Source organism: Sitodiplosis mosellana, unplaced genomic scaffold (genome assembly GCF_009176505.1).
Source record: "Sitodiplosis mosellana isolate CC-2019 unplaced genomic scaffold, AAFC_SMos_1.0 Smas_scaffold_6226, whole genome shotgun sequence".
Taxonomy (NCBI): domain Eukaryota; kingdom Metazoa; phylum Arthropoda; class Insecta; order Diptera; family Cecidomyiidae; genus Sitodiplosis; species Sitodiplosis mosellana.
In genome coordinates this window covers 7,738,572-7,751,780 of record NW_022601467.1, presented here as the reverse complement: position 1 = coordinate 7,751,780, position 13,209 = coordinate 7,738,572, and positions in this window count along the sequence as shown.

Sequence of the window (13,209 nt, the reverse complement as noted above, 5' to 3'; positions counted from 1 at the left end):
TGCAGCGTCGACTGGCTTTTTATAGGAAAAATTTGGCGCGAAATGCGAGAGGGGCAATGCGCGCGCATCGATTCTTAGAAGAAGAATCGCGCGCGAAAGCGATTCTCAGAAGGAGAATGCGCGCGAAGCAAATGTTTGACATGAAGTGAGCAGCGAAACGAACGAGCGACAAGCGAATAGCGAACGGCGGTACATTCAAATTGGTGCATTTTGTGTGTTTGATTATGAATAAATGAATGATTAAATAAATACATGAATTAAACTTAAATCTAGATTGCATTTGTTGTTACATTTGTAACAACGACAGACATACACACACACATAATCCAGACCAGTGGCCCAACATTTATAACTCTCTGATCTAACTTGCGACTAACTCAATTGGATATTAATTTTCCCATCGCTTTTTATCAATCTTCATCTTCAAGCAAATGTCAATTCTATTGACAGAATGATTTTACGAACGAGATTATTTCTTTTTCTCTGTTTTGTTTGCAACAAAACTCGCTTGTCACTTCTTTTCGATGGGTGCACAGCTCGAGTCTCATGACTTGCGCTATTTGCTAATGATATAGTTACAAATTGTGACTGTGCTTCATTGGATTGAATAATATTTTGAAATAGTGCATGCATGAACGAAACAAAAACAAAACGATTGAAATATTGATGGTTGGCACACTTCAAGCACTGCGACCACTAATCCAAATGAAATTCTCTTGAAAATGAATTAAAAACAAAAAAAACACACACACACACACATTCTATCAAAGTAAAAATATATCATATCATTTCATAAACATAGCGAGCTGATGTTGCGTGATTGCATATGAACAACGATTTCTGTGCCGGTGCCAATCATTTTACATTTTGTGGCAATGGATTCAATTAACTGATAAAAATATGATCGATGGAGAAATTATTGACTATCAGTCATAATTCAATTTATGGGCGCACAGATTAAAATTTAAAACAATCGGAAAAATATCGTTGGCTTCTTTTTTACTTTTCCGCACACGAAGTGTGTGAGAAAAGTATAGCGATCGACGTGATAAAAAGTGTGCTAATTTTTGTTGTGTCCACGATAACTTTCGAACCGCTCAAGCGATTTCGCTCAAATTTTGCCAGGAGTCACAATTAGTAAATATCTTGGATGTATCAAAAGTTGGGCCAAATTGGACCAGTTCATCTGGTACTTTTGGGACATCATAGAAAATCACCCAAGGGTCCCCCCTTGGATTATGTCGAAAAAAAATGTCTTTTTTCATCAACCTAGAGTGGATTGTTGTATCGTTCTCACATAGTTTTATAATATTAGGCAGTGTTAAATGGTTTATAACACGATGGCCGACCATGATGGCCCAAAAACTACGATTTTTGGTTGTGTCCACGATAACTTTCGAACCGCTTAAACGATTTCGCTCAAATTTTGCCAGGAGTCACTATAAGTAAATACCTTGTATGTATCAAAAGTTGGGCCAAATTGGACTAGTTCATCTGGTAATTTTCGGATGTCATAGAATTTCACCCAAGGGGGGACCCTTGGATTTTTTTTAATTTTTTTTTTTTTTTTCTTGTTATCATAGAACGGATTTTTGATTTGTTTTAACACGATTTTATCATGTTAATCCGTGTTAAATGATTTATAACACGATGGCCGACCATGATTGACTTTTTTTCTATTTTTTTTTTGAATTTTTTTTTTTAACTTTTTTCATTTCAAAATGCATTTTCTGGTTTTTTATATCATTTTCTTATCGTTAGCCGTGTTAAATGATTGGTCAACCATGATGGTCTTCTTTTTAATTTTTATTTTCAACCTTTTTTCATTTAAAAATATACTTTATGGGTCATTTTACATGATTACTTTGGCTCTTTTTTGTTTCTCTTTAAAAAAATACTTGTGCGGAAAAGTCCGTTTTACGCTCGTAAAACTTTTTATTTTTTGTATAATATTGGCTGGCATAATAAATGCCAATGGACGGTCATTTATTGAATTTTTATCGGGGTTCTTCACCGAAAAAAAATGCATTACTAGATAATGACCATTATTATTTTGGTGGGTTTCATTCAATTTTTCTGTTGTTGTTGCCTATTTATTACACTTTACATAATTAATCAATTATTATTATAAAATGACCAAATATGCGAGTGCTTCGTCGAGCTTCGTCGACATGTTTTATCGGAATTCAACATTTTTGTTCAACAGAGAGTATCGAATGAATGCCGCTGTCGAGTCTTTAGCATAGGCTATTTCAACATTGTTGACATACCTGCATCATGACCTCGAAGAAGTGTTATGAATTTGTACTTTGTTTTTGTTCTCTTATGTTCGTTGCGATAACATTACACTGAGGTTGCGTAGCCAAAATCCGATTGTTGATGTGCCATCATTAATCATTCGATTCGATTTAGATTCGTATTTTGTAGAATTCAAATGACGAAACGAGAAGGTCGTAAGTATATTGGTCAATACAAATGGCGAATTGGTGTTTCGTATATTTTTAGAAAAGCTTTATGCATGTTAAATACAAAATCTGGGACACAAATTGTCAATCTCAAGAAGAACAAGTTGGTGCGCGCGAGCATCGTGCGATTGCTTCCGTGTCCTTCGATTTTGGCTGTAAATTCGTAAATTGAAGCCTTAAAGGGCTTCTCTTCAAATGAGAATGCAGACAAAACAAAAAGTGACAATGAGACGAAACACGCATACTCATTTTCGCATCGTAATTTCGTACCGTTCTTATGTATCGACATATCGGCTGCTAAACGTGTTGTTCACGAATTTTTTTATGATTTATAAATACGGTGCTGATTATCTGTTCTGGCACGCATCTCACATACCGATTTCGTCTCCATCTCTTGCATCTCTTGTTATCGATGAGTTTTAATTACTGTACAGTATAGTGTTTTGTTGTTGTTGTCGTCGGTGCAATACTATCAACACATCGTTTCATTGCCGGCATCTTTTCAAGAAAACGTCAGAAAAAAAACGTAATGAAGCCGCTGTTGGGCTCATTTTCGAGAGCATTTTTAAGAGTTTTGCGCTCTCTGTAATTATGAAAACCTTCTTTTATCGCATTTGACTTTCATGCACAACTTGCATACTTACCGACCAAAAATCACCAGATACCAAGCATTTTCAGATGGTTCTGGGCCTTCATGTCATTGACCAGCACACCGTTCAATGTTATAAGCACCGAGAGTATTTCTCTTCTCTTTTTTTTCTTTGCTTTTCATCAGACGCATTTTGAGATTTGTTATGCAACAAGCGGCAAAATGAAATGATGTATGACTGGATTGTAGCGGCTGCTTTTTCTTTCAGCTCATTCTGATATCTTCTGGGAGTTTTAATGGCGGGTATGTGTCGTTTTTTTCTCGCATTTATGCAAACATCGTAGGCCGAACAGTGAACACTCTTCAGAAATTACCATAAAAATGATGCACACACTTACCTTGATGAATTGTTTTAAGTATTTCATGGCAGCGGCAGCAGCAGCAGCACTTGCACTTTAACATTGCCGGAACTCGGACTGACATCTTGCATTTGATAATTTTTTTATGCATCTTATGAGAATAATTGTGTTTTTTCAAATTGGGTTCTGGTTCATCCATTGAGAATGTTTGTTGTGATGAAAAGGAAACCACCCAATTTCAACATAATCAATTTATTTCAAAACATTTAATCATATCATTTTGATTGAATGAATTCAGTAAAATGTCAGCCTTGAATCGTTTGTTGTGCTGTGCCGGCTGAGTGACGGCTATCGAAACTTGTCTTGCCAATTATCCATTCAATTTACACTGCTTCTCTCTCTCTCTCTCTCTCTCTCTCTCTCTCTCTCTCTCTCATTATTTTGTTTTATTTTCATTATTATTTACTTTTTTTGCGTAGCATTGAACACAGAACGCAGTCATAATTTCCTTTTTGCTTTCGGTTGGAAAAAGTTGTAATTTTTTTTCTTTCATGGTATCGTTTGCGTCGCAATTTAAATCAAGACAGCGACCTTAGCGCATATATGTTGGGTCGTTCAGGAAATTGCCGTTTAATATGAATGAATATCAAATACATTTAAATTTACGTAAATCAATAATTTTCACGGTTGTTGTCGAGTGTGTGTTTTATTTTCAACTTTCTCATAAATCTTTTGCATTCTGAAAACGAAATTACACACTCAAACACAAACACACACGCACCAACCAAAAGATATCAGCATCAAACGGCGGAAAAGAAAGTGAAAAAACAAGAAAAAAAATTACTCGAAAAAAATAATATATGAATCTTAAGATCAGAGCGATATACACCCATAATCACACACACACACACACTCTTCGGTGAATGAAAAATGGTTTCGGATCCAAGATGAAGATGATGTAAGTATGTGCGGGCGCTCATGCTCTTTTGCTCAGAGAGTTCAAAGTTATAGTTCGGGTTTGGACGAATGAAAAATGTGACGCTTCAACGATAAAAATCAATATTGCGAAAAAGTCGTTCAGCGGATGCATGAAATGGTTGGTTTCATAACCGAATGGGCGCTTCATTCCGTTTTATTGGGATTCCAAAAACTAAAAAAAAATCCAGTTTTTAGCTGCTGTTATTCAACTCAGTAGAGATACCGAGAAACAACGGAAAAAAGAATACCGAATTTCAGCGCAAAAATATAAAATGTGTGCGACTTGTTTGCATTTTCATCGATGACATGAGCGCGCGTGAGAGAGAGAGAGACGAATTCAGTGATAGTGCTTCGTTGCGTGAATTATTGTGTTCAAACCATGGCAGTTTTTTCTTTGTTGTTTTTGCTGCTGCCGCTGCTGGTCGATACAAAGAAATGAATATTCGAGCAAACTGTATGAAATAAAATGCGAGCTCATTTAAATGACAAACAGTCAACGAGCAATTTCATTCCGTTGCCAAAATAAGCATAACGAACGAGCTAACGAATAGAATGACGCACAAAAAGTCCATCGAGTTTTATGAATGAAATAACTTCGGAAACAGATCGAGTTGAATCGATAAGGTATCACCGTATCACTGATCGGTAAATTAACTGAACGATTTTGTGATAAAAATGCGCACCGCATCGAGTATTAGGCAAGTTTTTAACCACATCCGAAGTCAATCAAATCAATTCATAAATACAAAAAGCGAACTGAGCCGATATAATTTATGGTCCTTCAGGAGAATGCCTTCATGTTTGTGCGACAAATTGCTTGATTAAGTAGTTAAGCCTAAAGTGCCATTGCGTTAATACCAAAGTTTAATGTGATTTATTTCATTAATCTGATGGAAAGTTGACGCAGCAGAGAGTAAATGTGTGTGTGTGCGTCGCGTCCAAAGGAATCATTTTTGCGGTTGAAAGTCGCGTGTTGTGTGTTGTGTGTTCACATTACTACGTAAACACATTTATGAAGAAGTATCATCAAATGGAATGTTTTCAACTCCCGCTTAATTTAATTGATTGAGTTATTATTGGCTCTCTCTCCCTCGCTTTGTGAGTGTGTGTGTGTGTGTGTGTGTGTGTGTGTGTGTGTGTGTGTGTGCATCAAGCCGATTCGTATTCATGTTCACAGGTTTACACCTGCTTATTTACATCGACGAACTAATTCCGCATGGCACAGGTCGGTGCGGTACAAGAGATGGTGTCATTACTCATATAAAATACACACCACTTCAAAGTTTACAATTTCTTAATCCACTCAAATTATATGCATTACGACCAAATGACTAATTAATTACACATATATTGATTTATGTTTGGATCAAGAGCATTCCGAATGCATGAGCAACATATCGATCGATCTCTCCCGCTCTGTCTCTTGTCAACCTCTCAACCAAAATGCAAAATCATTAAACCAATCCAATTCGAGAGCACCACAATTCGGATTTCTCGTCAATTGTTTTGACGATGCGAAATTCTATTAGCACTTTGGATTATGCACGCATATACGATATGTGTTGCCAATGTGCCAGATCACATCGAACGAAATGGCCCAATTGAAAATCTCAATTGCTTCTTGTTCAATGAATGAATGGTTGTTAAGTTTGTACACAACTCGAGTTCATTCACTTGACCGATTGATTAAATGGCATTCAATGCGATTGGTTGCTTGTAAGATCGAACCATCCAAATTTAGTACACGTTTTTTGGGTTTTTTTTTGCACCGGGGGAGAGCTCATTTGCGTTCAAATGAGATTGCGTTGGCAGCAATCCGCATACAAATATATAAATCGTAGTGTAAAATCGCGGGCACTCGCACGTTGAAGTTGTGGATGCGTTCGAAATCATCGAGTTTGCTTGGAATGCTAATAAAATCTCTAGTGATCGGATTAGATTGGGTTGCGTAATCCGAAAACTATTTTCAAATTGTGATTGCACTTTTTGAATATATTTCACTCGCTTATTTTCACTTCTCACTTGTTTCTCTCTTTCTATTACAATTTCTTCTATTTTTTTCTTTACTAAATAAAATATGAATAGAAAAAGTCTACTCATACTTGGGCTCTCACATACACACATGCACCACACCCATTTAATGATTGTTTTGGTACTGTATTGTATGTAATTATTGCCGTGTTTCGATCCACTCATTTCATTCGACTTAGTAAGTGAATAAATAGATTGATTCCAAATACACTTACACACATACACACACATACGATTGGGTCGATTGGGTGCTGATTGCTAGCATTATGGATAATATGTATATATGTTGATTAACTAGATTGTACACACAAAGTCATTTACTTCCTATTTCCTCTCTAAATCTCTATCATTACATTCCCTTTATTCGCACAGCTGCACCTAACCGTGATCTAGATTGTTGCAGCGATGAATGCACTTTATATGTTTCAACAGGAAATTCTCCTGTTAAAATGGCAAGAAAAAAACTCTGCATTTTCTACTTTTTCTTTCACTCTAATTATTATATATGCTTAGCTAAATAAGCTAAGCTCATAGCTTTTTTGAAATCTATCGATCTCTTCATTTTTCATTCATGTGGAAGGTATACGAGCTTCTGTTTTTTCATAAAACAATCGAACACTCTGCACTAGCAAATTTCAGCAGTTGAAGTTAGATAGTGTAAAGGTTAATAAGAAGCGATTGAGAGGAAAAATGGCTCTGTAGTTTTTTTTAAATATTAATCATTTGTCCTCCATTTCTTAAAATATATTAATTTGTTAGTGTTTTGTTGTTTTATCTTGATAGTTGTGAATGCATTGCATTCCATTAAATATTATGGTAATGTGGTGTTGATATGCTTACATTTAGCCTCGTCTTCTTTACCTCCATTTTTTTTTCAACATTTCACAAATTTTGGATTTTTTTTCACTTTTTCTTCTTCTTTTCATATTTTTATATTCATGTTATTTAACATTTAATCCCATTTTTGCTATTGCTATGATTAGAAATTCTACCTTTTTGGTCAGCCGTGAGTCATAAAGAGTTGCCATAAAAAATGTTGATTCTTTATGATCAATAACCAGTTTTTCATCCGTATGGTGACACGAATCTAGTGACTTCGATATTGACACCAACACGTGAGATGTCAATCTGTATCGGCTGCAAATGATTCCAATAGGAGAAGCAGGTGATTGTTATATTTGGGTAACCTTGAACACCACTTTTCCAAATGTATGCAGGTAATTTATGATGAATGTATTTATTTTTTACTTCTTTGCATCAACCAATTATTGCTGCTGCTGCTGCTGCTGCTGTCGCCGCTGATGATGATGATGAGACGGTGAAAATGAATACGAAATGCAACGATTATGACATTTTCAAGTTAAAACAAACCGCATTTTGAATTTCATTGAAATGAAACATTTTAGTTTTGAAATGTTGCAAACATTTCGCGATGACATTTTAGCGTGTTAGCGCGGCATGCGTTGGATATTTCATATTGACTCATTTACTTAAAAACCAGATACGTGATGATCGAGTGACAAAAAATGCTATCCAATAAACACATTTGATGTGCGTCTTTTGTTCACTTTCGTTTTGCAAGCATTTATAATAGTGTTCGTACAAAATTGTGTCTAATGAAATGTCTGCTGATGTTATCGGCATGAGACGGACAAAAAGACAAAGTTTAGCTGATCCGATCTAGTTCGTGGATAGACGAAACCTAAAAATACAAACTCGTTTCATTTCGTACACTTCGTACACTTCAAACACTTCAAAATAAAGTTTAAGCATCTGATTTTCCAAGTTAAATCCTCATTACGGCTTCACTACTTTATCTATTCTCTTCTGTTTTTTTCCGAGAAAGGGAAAAAGTTTTAGATAAGAAAAAGGGATATAGTTTTTGTGAATGAAGATGATCGCGAGAAACCTAATCCACTCCAATTTGGTTAATGTTCTTTTTTTCCCTCATGACATGGAAACAACGTGATGAGCAACTACTACATAGTATCTATGGGCCACCTACACAAATTTTAAGACCGACGTAATGAAAAAATGTCCAAATAGTGTTACTAAACAATTCGTGCTATTATTTATGCATTTGTCTGAATTAAATAGTATGCTCAACTTGAAATTTTCAAGTGGCACAGCTCAAGAGACACGGTTGTGCCATTAAATGTATCAAATGGCTATAGGAATAATTTCACCGGGATCATGGTGCTATTCATATGGGACATCATTGTGCCTGACAATATGATCTACGTACGTGTTTTCATCCATTTGACATGGATTGAATGGTGACAATAGGGTCTTAACTCTGGCCAAATGATGAATAAAATATAGTTTAAGCACCTACAATAAACTCAATTGATATTTCTGTTTTATGCTTTACTTTCACCAAACTCCAAATGAATTTCAAACAATTGCTTACGATTTGGCCTGGTGAAATAAAACGAGGAGAAAAAAAGTGTGTGGAAAATTAGCAATTTAATAGCTCGACAATAAAGCGAAAACTATACTGATTACGATCCGAACTGCCTGGCTTAAGTTGCCGCATATCGTTACTTCGTATGAACAGTAGGCATAACATTTTTATCTCAAGTTCAAGGCATAGCACACGTTCGATATCTTTTATAAACGGCTTTCTATTGCTGCTCTCAAGACACTCCATTTTCTATGTAAATCAACATTATTATACAACAATCGGTAAATAATTTTCGAGATTGAGACAAAAATTCACAATATTAAATGGTCAGATATAATTTATCGATATTTTCGAGTGATCATTAGCGAAACACACACACACACTTAAACACTTGAGAAATGCTCAAGCTGCTCGTTTGGTGAATTTATTTTGGATTGAGTCCCGCGCACGCTTCCCACAAGAAAAGCACACAGCAGACAAATAAAATAACAACAAAACGGTAAAAAGTTGATTATGCAAAGTACATTACGTTGTTTAGTATTTGGTTTTATGATATTTTCCTGCCTTTCTTTTCAAACAGATGGAACGAATTCACAAAAGCGTTTATGCCGTTTTTGGTTAATCCACGCATCAGACGAACAAAACAAAAATGATGCGCGGCAATTATGCATCAAGAGAAGACAGTTTTTTTTTGACTTTCGGTTTCAAACTGTGCTCTCATCATCAAACTGTCGATGAACTTTAATGAAAGTCTTTAAAACCAAAGAAAAAAAAACATGAAAAATTATTGGGAAAAAGTATGAAGAGAAAAAAAATATGTACCACTGTTTCCAAACATACACACAAACGAAAATGTTGAGCATTCTCGATTCACATTGAAATTTAGCGAATAATCAAGCGAAAATATATTTTGGTCATGGTCCAACATCCGCATGAATTCCATAGCTTTTTGTGCCATTTCAAATCACCAAAAGAAAACAGAGAAGAAGCAAAAAACACACACACACCAGAAATGTGCGCGTTAGGTGATGATAGCAATTCGTTAATACGAATTCCAGCGCGATTATTTATGAGACGATTTTGAGCCGTGTGCAAAGTGACACACAAGTACACAGCGTCGCATGCCGCACACACACTAAACAAATAAGGTAAATAAATGGGGATAAATAGATTATTTGTACTGTGAACATCACAAAGCGTATTAAATTTTAATATTCAAGTGAAATCGAATACGCTTCCATGCTGCATAGAGGCAGGGAAAGAGCGAGAGAAGAGAGAGAAAGAGGAGAGAGAGACACACACATGTGTTTATGCCATGCAATATTCATCCGTTCGGCAGCAAAGCATCGAACTCTCGTCAGAAATGGTCGCTCAGTGCCATCGAAATGTGAAGAGTGTAAGCAAAACTGATATTTGTTGTACACGGTTTTGCCTCCGGTTTTTGTTTTTATTCAGCATTTTGTCATTGGCTTGGCTTGGCTTGGCTGGCGATTGATATTATTGTTGCTGCTGCTGGCGTCTCTTGTGGGAATCATGACAGAGATATCGATATGAATATTACTTGTGGTGCAAATGCGATCCTGGTGGCACCGCTGCACGGCTGTTATTTTCGTTCTTTCATCTTCATCTTTTGCATCGTAACACAAAGACACATTTCCTCGTATGGCCTAGCCACTGATGAGATTTTTCTTGTTTTTTTCTTCTACTATTGCTTCGTTTACACAAACCTCGACATCTACAACACGCACACGAAATAGTCGCAGTGCTGTCGATAATTCTATTGAATACACACCGAGCATATTCCTCAATGGTTTTCCATTATTATTATTTTATCTCTTTGTCTCGTTGATTTTATTTTCTCTAGGTGTGTAGTCCTTCACTTGGTGTGCAAACTCACACTGATTTTTACCTCACACACCGGCTCTATCTAATATAATGAAACATTTCAACGCGTTTCTATAAAGCAATTTCTTCCTGAATTTTTCCCGCTTGTGTGCCAATATAGCCAAATTCAATGTGCCTGCGAGTGTGTGTGTGTGTGTGTGTGAGTTGATCTCATGTAGCACAACACTGTGTGTGCACTGTATTATGATTAATTCCAATTCGGTTTAGCATCGTTGCACCGCTCTTGATGAAAGTGGGAAAGAAAGTGCGATAAACGAGTATCAATATCATACACACAACGGTGCCGTTTCTATGCTTTATTCATTTTTATTCATACGTTGCTATTGCCATCGTTGCTGCTGCTGCTGCTTTTTTGTGATTTTTTTTCACCTTTTTCCGATAAAATAAGAGCTCAGATCATGGTACCATACCAAAATAATCTCTGATGCCAACTACATATATATGTATATGGTAAACGCGTTACGTTTACACACAGTCACAGCACACAGCCGTGTGTTGCCGGTCCAGACGCCTATCACAACAAAGATATTTCGAGAAAATGAGAAGAAGAAGAAGAAGAAGAAGAAGAAGAAAAGCAGCGAGTCAAAAACGACAGTCATTATGTAAAATGTTATGCCATTCGGCTGCCTTTACAATGGCATGATTTGTTTTTGGTTGCTCTTTTGTTTTTACCGTAAAATTATACATTTCGGTTCAAGATTATCGGGAGAAAAGTAGCAAAAACCCGAACCACACACTAAAATACACAAGCCCAAAAAGAATCACATATCTTTAAACTCGATCAAACGAAATTCGCTTCAACACAAACAGAACACAGAAAGAAGAAAGAAAAACCTTGAAAATTTTCCACCACAAATGAAAAGGTGTCAAATTTCTTTGATCCTTGTGCATTCTTTTAAGAAATATCGCTTTTTTGCTTCAATCGATTTTGACACTGTCGCCATCGACACACACACACACACATATACACACGTCCAACGTTATTTAACGCGCTATTTTGCATTGTGTCAGAATTGAAAACAAAGAAAGACATAAGAATTACTCGACAAATATTGATGGCAACAAAGTAAACTGCAGACATGGACAATATGTACGATGCATACCAAAAAGGTGATCAATATTCGGGCCAAACAAATCTTATACAAACTAGAATGGCACCGTTCTCTCTCACACTCACTATCTCTTGAACAAAGTAATAACCGTACAAAAAATAAAACTACCTAAGTCTTTTGGAAACAAAAATGTTAACACAAATCAACAACGCTTTATCGCGTTTTGTATTTATTTCCTTTCGTACACGACTATGGCCTCATAATGAAGCACAGGGTGGCATACCTAGCACCAATTTATGCAAATTCACCGGAACGGAATCGGTAAAATTGATTGAAATTAGATCAAATGCCACAAAATGCTGACATTTTTTCGGACAGAATCGTTTTTGATATTTGAAAAACGAAAGAATCTTCAACTTTCAAAATGACTTACAATATAATAATCCAAACGTGTGAATATTATGATTGGTTGACACCAGGCCGCGCTAGCGTCCTATCTAAATACATTATAATGAATAAGTACAAACTAATACATATGCATTTCTACTATGAATACGTTTCATGCTATGTGTTTTAATTTCATTTAATTTTGGAAATTGAAAAAAAAACTTCTCGACAAAATATATTTTAAAACATCATTGCAATAAAAAAAAACTTCCAAGTAAGAATGAATATATTGATATTGAGTAAGAAAATTCGGTGAAATCGGTGAAATACTTGAATCAAACATAAACGTTTGAAAAACGTACGACGCGCGCCAAAGCATAAGTGATGTCAAAGTGTGTACAAAGAGTGAAGCAATAGTGCGTTTAATGCTATGTGCTATAGTGTCTCTGTTGATGTTGATCGCTGACGTTTATAGTGGTAGGTTGACACACTGTGTGTGTTCGCATATGACAGGAAACTGTTTGCATTTCAATTGTTCGGTATCAATAGTTCTCGCCAACGGTGGCAATGGTGACAATGCGTTGCAAAGAGTGTTTGAATGAAACACTGCTGGAATATTCGAACCGAAAAACAGAAACAAAAATTCATTTCTCCATGAAATGTTCAGTTCAGTTCACTTCAATGATGTTCATAATGAAAACTATACGCCGAGTAAATTACGCGGTTGAGTGAAAATTTGAATTTGAATTTTCGCCTGGTTACCATTTCTAATTGCATGCGACAATTATGTCGAAGCGATAAAATTCAGGCCCACGAGAAGGTTTGGCATTTATGACATTCGATTGATTTTGTTGGCTTTTTTCCTTCTTCTCTCTTTCTCGCCAAAATTCTAAGAAACCAACAGAAATCAATCAAGTCAGCACACGGGCAGCAGCATATGTATGAGTTGTAATTCCGTTTCAATGGAAACCATTTGAATAAAAATGCGCTCGGAGAGAGAGAGAGAGAGAGAGAGAGAGAGAGAGAGAGAGAGAGAGAG